The following is an 8,290-nucleotide window of genomic DNA, read 5'->3' as shown; positions in this document are numbered from 1 at the left end:
AACATAAATGAAAACTTGTAAGAGTGAAATGATACAGTGTGGTCCTTCTCATGACAAACCACTTGTATGAGTCTCTGAAGGGAGCACAGGCCCTATTAGGAAGAAAACAAATACTAAATGTCATTTCACTTGATAAATATATGGAACCAGCTACAACCCACGCTGACCTCCTGACCTACGCAAAAATTACCCAGTAAAGTAGGGATTAGAAAGAATTGTCTAATATGTGGAGTGTGCCAGAATTATAAGAGCAGTTTAAATCAATAGGCCAATAAATCAATTCCTAAGCTTTCTATAAACATACAATACTTTCTCCTAAAATTAAATTGAATGATTTCATCTTGTTCCTGGGAAAATTGGAAACATTGAAAGTCAACTCTGATTCCAGGGGCTTAATTAAATGTATACTATCTACGACAATATTACCAAATTGTACTAAATCATTCCAGTACAATTGGACTGCTCAATATTTTCCATATTACTGGCTACTTTCATGTCACTTTGACAAGTACTTCTAGTTATCCATCCTTGTTCACATTTTTCTTCTTGTTCATAAGAGTTTGTCATGAAACCCATCAAAAGGCTTTTAGTCATTAAAAAAAAAATAATGCACTAAAAACCATTTTGTAATATAGAGGTCTTGGGGTATATAAGGAGATCCTGAGAGACGCCTGATATAATAGGAAAAGCCCATCCTGTAACACCTTGGACCCTAATTGCTTGTCTGCAAGTAGGATGAATGGACCATAATCTAAGTTTCAGCCTGCAACCATTTTTCCTAGTTTCCTTATCATTTGTGTGTTCGCCACACTGCCACAAACCGTACCTCTTATTACACCCAGGGATTCTCACGGTGGCAGGGTGTAGGTGACTTTCCTACTCAGTGATGCATGTGCTTTCCCCCAACATTCCGTCACACCAGCCCCACTCCAATCCTTTAGAACTTGCATATAGATTTTAACCCCAGCCACATCTCACTCGTGTAGGCACATGATCTGTGCCATTGAGAGCCACAGAAGCTAACTTTTTAGAAGTGCATTTAAGAAAGATCTTGAAAGAGATACCAGTCAAAGCATCTTATCTCTCCTCATGGAATCTTAGAGCCTGCATTAACTGTAAGAGAGATGATGTTTGCAAACTGAGTCCCTGTAACAGGCCAAAGCTAAAGGTTCTCCGCCTAGACTTACTCTGCCAGGCTCTGACCTGGGCAGTTGACCGTCATCAGCCAATGTGGCTGTCTATGCACCTTTCCTTCAGGTATTTGTGCCTAAATGTGTTAGACCTCTCAGATAAGCTACCGAAGACAAAGTCTTCAATGCCCCCATCAGTAAGAGTACCAATAAGAAGAAGAATTGTAGCTAGTGTAGAAGGTAGGAGGCATATGTGAGCTATCTGGGCAGGAGGCTTCTCTATATGCCCAAATCAGGCACCCAAAACACCTAAAAATATGACTGACTTCCCTTCATTTTCCTGAATTAGGATCCAAATTTGCCTCTGTCTAAAATGCATGAATCATATCACCTTCTCCAAGAAGTTGCTGGGCAAAGATAGAATGGGGTCATAACTATCTAAAAGGAGTTGAATTCCAATTGAGCCCTTTTATTAAATCGGTCATATTTAGTATTGAAAGAAACACTTTATTCTCCTCTTCTCTTTGACTAAACAGGAAGCCATCTTCTAAGGCAAGGTCTGTACCTTTAACCTTCTGAAATAAGCCATGCATGTATTTTCCTAGGAAGAGGTCAGCACCTCAAACTATGGCTCAGCGGCAAAGCCAGATTTTTGAAAAAAAGAATTTTCTCTTTTCAATAAATATTAACTGAATCTCTGGCAGATGTAAGGCACTAGGGATAGAGATAAAACAGTTCTCACCCCATTCAGGACACCAGAATTTAATATTGGAAGCATACAAATAAATACAAAATTGAAGTATAGTAAAACCTTTACTTTTGGGATGGATACATCTTGAGATAATTGTGATTCCCCAAACTCATATCTTGCCTATTTAATACTAAGAATCAAGATTATTTGATATAATCATCTATAAAATAATATAATTGATATGGTTTGGCTGTGTCCCCACCCAAATCTCATGTTGAATTTTAGTTCCCATAATCCCCATGAGTTGTGGGAGGGACCTGGTAGTAGGTAATTGAATCATGGGGGTAGTTACCCTCATGCTGTTTTCATGATAGTGAGTGAGTTCTCACAAGATCTGATGGTTTTATAAGGGGTTTTTCCCCCTTTTGCTCGGCATTTCTCCTTGCTGCCACCATGTGAAGAAAGACATGTTTACTTCCCCATGCACCATGATTCTAAGTTTCCTGAGGCCTCCCCAGCCATGCTGAACTGTGAGTCAATTAAACCTCTTTCCTTTATAAATTACCCAGTCTCGGGTATGTCTTTATTAGCAGCCTGAGAATGGATGAATACAATAATCATATATTCATACAATCGTTAAGATAATCATCTTGTGTTATTACAAATTATTCAACATCATGGACCCTTAGGTCACTTACAGTGTTCAAAATCACAGCGTTAATACCCCTTATCTGGTGTAATGAATGTTAAGATGTGGGTGTGCACTGATGCTACAGGAGCACATAGGTGATGCAACTAATCCAGCCTGGAGTGGGAAGGGGGAGTGAAGCCTCCCTCAAGGGGCTGATACATAAACTGAAGTTCAAAAAATGAGTAGAGTCAGCCAGGTGAAAAGAAGTGGATGATTCCAGGCACATGAAACAGCATATGCAAAAAGAAGGGAACAAAGCCAATAAATGAATAACAACAACAATAACAGAAACACACACACACAAATATACACTGATGGTCCCAGACTTATGAAGGTTTGACTTTATGACGGTGTGAAAGTGATACACATTCAGTAATAACTGTGCTTTGAATTTTGAATTCTGATCTTTTTCCAGGCTAATGACATGCAGTGGGATCCTCTCTCACAATGCTGGGAAGCCACAGAGAGCCACATGTCCCAGTTGGCCACACCATCATGAAGGTAGACAACTGAGACTCGACAGTGTTCCTTGTTGCCAGGTGATTTTGCCCAGCTGTCAGCTAATGTAAGTGTTCTGAGCACATTTAAGGTAGAATAGGGAGGTAGGCTATGATGCTCTGAAGGTTAGGTGTATTAAATGCATTTTTTTTTTTTGAGAGAGGGTCTGCATTCTGTTGCCTAGGCTGGAATGCAGTGGCATGATCACAGCTCACCGCAGCCTTGACCTCCCAGGCTCAAACGATCCTCCTGCCTCAGCACCCCAAGTAGCTTAGACTATAAGCATACACCACCACACCCAGCTAATTTTGTTATTTTTGTAGAAATAGGGTCTCCCTACATTGCCCAGGCTGGTCTTAAACTTCTGGGCTCAAACAATACTCCTGCCTTGGCCTCCTGAAATGCTGGGATTACAGTCGTGAGTCACTGCACCAGTCCTAAATGCATTTTTGACTTATAATATTTTCAACTTGTAATGGGTGTTTTGGGATGTAACCCCATCATAAGTTAAGAAATGTCCGTATTAATTATTTGCTATGGGCCAGGCACTGTTGTAAGCAGTTAACACATATTAACTCATTGACTCTTCCCAATAACTATATTAAATAGGGACAACTACTTCCCCCATTTTAGATACAAAAATGGAGGCACGGAGGACCTAAGTGACTTTTCCAAAGTTACATAGCTAGTAAGTGGCAGAGCCAGGATTTGAACCCAGACAGTTTGACCCTAGAGTTCATGAGTTCATACTCTTTTTTTTTTTTTTTTTTTTTTGAGACAGAGTTTCACTCTTGTTGCCCAGGCTGGAGGGCAATGGCACGATGTCAGCTCACTGCAACCTCTGCCTTCCGGGTTCAAGAGATTCTCCTGCCTCAGCCTCCTGACTAGCTGGGATTACAGGCATGCACCACCAAGCCCAGCTAATTTTTATATTTTAGTAGAGATGGGGTTTCTCCATGTTGATCAGGCTGGTCTCGAACTCCCAACTTCAAGTGATCTGACTGCCTTGGCCTCCCAAATTGCTGGGATTACAGGCATGAGCCACCGCACCTAGCAGAGTTCACATTCTTAACTATACAGATGGTGAGGAGAAAGGGAGGCAGGAAAGCAAATAAGAGGCTGGAGGAGTAGGTAAGAGTCAGATCACATAGGGCCTAGTTCAGCTTCTGAACATCATGGGGAACTACTGAATTATTTCAACAAGAAAAATGACAAAAGTTGATCTGGGTTTTAGAAATTGCCTCTGGCAGTAGTGTAGACTGGCACTGCATGGATGGGTCTACAATGAAGACAGAGAAAGAACTTGGTTAAATATGTTCACAAAGAATGATATTAATGATGCCTAGAAAGGATTAAATGCAAGAGATACTAAGGAGAAAGAACCAAATTGAAAGGACTTGGTGACTCATGAAGAGTTAAGGCAGGGAACATGCTGAAGATAAAGCTCTGATAATAAGGCTGATATAGTACCATGTACCACTACTATCCTAAAATAAAGAAGAAAGAATACAAGGTAAATAAAAGGAAACTTTAGTAATGGCAGTATATAAACTCTAATAAACTCTTCCTTTGGAATGCATGGAAATACATCCAAATTAGTTTACTTAAGATGTATGCATTTGCGGGAAATAGGACATAAGGACTAGATATTGGTAACTGATTTTGAAATGCCATAATGGTCAGCAATGCATTATATTTTATATTATGGTATAAGCTGTTTGAACATATGTTCCATAATTGATGGCAGCACTTTCTAGACAGGGACAACATACCTTATTTTCTCTGCATCTTTTTTGGTTTTTTTTATATTGCCCAATAAATGTCTACTGTATAAATACAAGAACAGAAAAGAAGGATAAAAAGATGGCTCTTGGGTAGACAGTGCCGTGGTTCACCCTCAGAGGGAATGCGATAGGAGGTGTAGATTTTAGACTTGGGCATATCATCTCTGTGGTATCTGAAGAACCACAAAGTTAGATGGACGTGAAGCTCAGGAGAACTTCATTTAAAAATCATCATTGGCTGGGCGCAGTGGCTCACTCCTGCAGTCCCAGCACTTTGGGAGGCTGAGATAGGTGGATCATCTGAGGTCAGTTCAAGTTCAGCCTGGCAAACATGGTGAAACCTCGTCTCTACTAAAAATACAAAAATTAGCCAGGTGCAGTAACACACGCCTGTAATCCCAGCTACTCAGGAGGCTAAGGCAGGAAAATCCGCTTGAACCTGGGAGGCAGAGGTTGCAGTGAGCTAAGATCATGCCACTGCACTCCAGCCTGGGAGACACAGTGAGACTTCGTCTCAAAAATATTAAATAAATAAAAATAAAATAAAAGTAATAATTATCCTAGTTCATAGCCCATTAGGGACATTAGAGTATATTAAACCAAAAGAGAATACACACAGTAAGAAAAGAAATGAAGCTAGAACAGGAAGGATCACAAACTCTTAAGTCCTGTAGATGTTAGTATTAGAGGAGAGGCTAGTCATGTACAATAGAGCTCTATTATAACTAAATGTAATTTGAGAAATGTTGACTAAGCACCTACTAGGCAACAGATGCTTTGGTAGCTGTAACATGAGCAGAGATGGGTGGTTCCTGCCCTCTCAAAGCTACAGACTGATTCACGAGTAACACAGAGTAAATAGCTGAATAACCATAGCCAAGAGTAAGCATATGATGAGTGGATACAAAATTATAGACAGCAAGCAATATTAGCTTTTCTAGATTGGGGTGACACTTTGACTCTGGTTCCGACTCCCTCTAAGTAATGAAACAAGTAAAACAGCCCCATAAATATTTTCTCCCCTACACAGAACTCCTTAATGGTATGCCAGAGAAATTACAATGGAAATGCTAAGGAAAGGAACAGCTGGCATCTCTCCTTGAAACCCTACAAGCAGAACAAACTCAGAGCTTCAAAACAGCAAAATATGTTGCACTGGGAGAATATGATCCTCTCTGGAATCCCATCAGGGACTATAAAGTTACCCCGATAAACATGTTGAAAGAAAGTGAACAATGTGAGGGGAGTTTATCTTAGTGGAGAGATCAAATACTCCCTGAGAGCACTTTGTTTTCCTTGAGAAATGTCAAGGAGTACGTGTCTACACGGACTTCACTAAGAGTAGGATATTAGCCACAAAAACGAAATAGGGAAAATGAACATGATAACATCTGGGTGGGGAATGTGAGAATGTGTGTGTGTATGTGTGTGTGTGTACTGGGGGATGGTGGTTAGGGGTGGTTATAAGAGGATAATGTAAAAATTAGGAAAAGAGAGCTCGCAGCTTAATATTGATCATGAGATCAGTTACCAAAGGCCGTTCCTCCATAGGCAATGATAAGGCCATGTTCATTGCAACTATATTACAATTCATTTTGATTTTGTAGATGAGAAAATGTCAAAAACAAACAGGAAAATCAAAGACAAGATTGAAGGAAAATGAAAATACAGCATCCGGCTTCTCCTAGACATTGGCTGCTGGTGTCAGTTTGGCAAAAACAGCTCTCAGTTTGTGTTGAGATAAAAGCAATAGGTCCCTCAAAATAGCAACTTAGAAGAAGATTGCTCTGCTATCACATATGAAAGGCAATACTAGAGAAGAAATGGAAATGTATTACTCATCCTCTTTTCTCCCAGGAAGGAAGATTAAGGCAGGAGAGAGGACAAGGAATCCCAAAGTCATTTTACTGAAAAAAGGTTGCTCAAGAAAGAGCTTTTAAATGAAGATCATGGTTTTCAACTATAAAGCTGTAAGTCATCTAATGATTTTCTAAGGATGGAATTAAGGGGAAACCTGAGGATGAATTATACATTAGTACATTTCATAAAATAAATTTGTAACACAATTGGTCCCAAAGAGGCACTCACGGAGTTATTACAGTTTGAGTATCCCTTATGTAATACAAAATGCTTGGGACCAGAAGTGTTTTAGCTTTTGGATTTTAGAATATTTGCATATGCAGAATGGCCATTTCTTCGGGATGACGCCCAAGTCTAAACACAAAATTCATTTATGTTTCATGATACTTAAACATACATAGACTGAAGGTAATTTTATACCACATTTTTAATAATTTTGTGCATGAAACGAAGTTTGTGTATATTGAACTATAAGAAGGAAAAGTTGTTAGTATCTCAGCCACCCATGTAGACAATCTGTGGTTGTGTAACCTCACCATCATTCCTGACTCTAAATTTATATGCTTTTGATAAGCAATCATGTTCATATACTTATTCACACTTAAGTACTTAACAGTAAAAAAAAGAGTTCGGGGTAGCCAAGCAGCACAACAGCACTAGGTACCTGTGTCAGCTGTTAACAGCAACAAGTAGGAGCAGGCTTTCAGTCTCACTTGCAATGCTGTGTTTTGATTAAAAGGCTACTGTACACTGTATTTTATTTTTCAAGGCAAGAAGTAACATCAGAAGCAGTTGAGGGATCAGGAAGAGGGGCCTCCAGGGATGCCGAGACGTTCTGCTAGAAAGCTTTTACTGTTACTGGTTTTTTGTCTTGTTTTGAGATGGAGTCTTGCTCTGTTGCCCAGGCTGCAGTGCAGTGGCACCATTTTGGTTCACTGCTACCTCCATCTCCTGGGTTTAAGCGATTCTCCCGCCTCAGCCTCCCGAGTAGCTGGGATTACAGGCACCTGCCAGGATGCCCAGCTAATTTCTATATTTTTAGAAGAGATGGGGTTTCACTGTGTTGGCCAGGCTGGTCTTGAACTCCTGACTTCAGGTGATCCACCCTCCTCAGCCTCCCAAAGTGCTGGGATTACAGGAGCCACCACACCCAGCCTGCAAGATGGTTTTTAAAAAATGTTTCCTCCAGAGTCACCTGGCTCATTAAGATCTTTTATTTATTTATTTATTTTGCCTTAGAAGTCTCTCTTTGATTCTATAAACCGACATGTTTCTTGTGTTATGGCTGCACACGGCTCTGTCCTAAATAAGCCATCGCACCTTTTCACCATGCCATTGATAGGCACTTTTTCTGCAGTGTTGACAATGTCATCTTCATTGTCACTACTACACAAACACTTCCTTCTTCTCATCACTGCTACTCATAGAGTATCTGCAGGTCTTTTTGACGTTTTCAACAATATCTCATCTGCATCTTTGCTCATGATGTCCCACCCCCAATTCACGCCCTACGCTCTGCCACTGCCACTTAAGTAGCCAGCCAGTGACCTCTCTGTTACAGAGAGGACTTTGCACCAGAATGTAAACCAATGTGTTGCTTCTATCAGAGAAAAGCTCTTACGGTGATCAAAGAAAT

At 40.2% G+C, this 8,290-nt stretch overlaps 1 non-coding gene across 2 annotated transcripts in view; it reads right to left on the bottom strand.

The window, feature by feature from the left end:
* Positions 1–8: 8 nt before the first annotated feature.
* Positions 9–8,290, bottom strand: part of LOC105726351 (tRNA methyltransferase 9B (putative)) — a 196,547-nt gene continuing 188,265 nt past the window's right edge. Inside the window, exon 8 of one of the 2 annotated variants that reach the window (XR_010339638.1) lies at positions 9–92. This is a non-coding gene — a transcript (tRNA methyltransferase 9B (putative)). The remainder of the gene's footprint in view (positions 93–8,290) is intronic. The other variant, XR_010339637.1, reaches the window with a different exon arrangement.

Source organism: Aotus nancymaae, unplaced genomic scaffold (assembly GCF_030222135.1).
Source record: "Aotus nancymaae isolate 86718 unplaced genomic scaffold, 86718_ANA_hifiasm-v0.15.2.pri h1tg000079l, whole genome shotgun sequence".
Taxonomy (NCBI): domain Eukaryota; kingdom Metazoa; phylum Chordata; class Mammalia; order Primates; family Aotidae; genus Aotus; species Aotus nancymaae.
The sequence above is the reverse complement of the archived record's forward strand: the minus strand, read 5'-3'. Positions and strand labels throughout refer to the sequence as shown.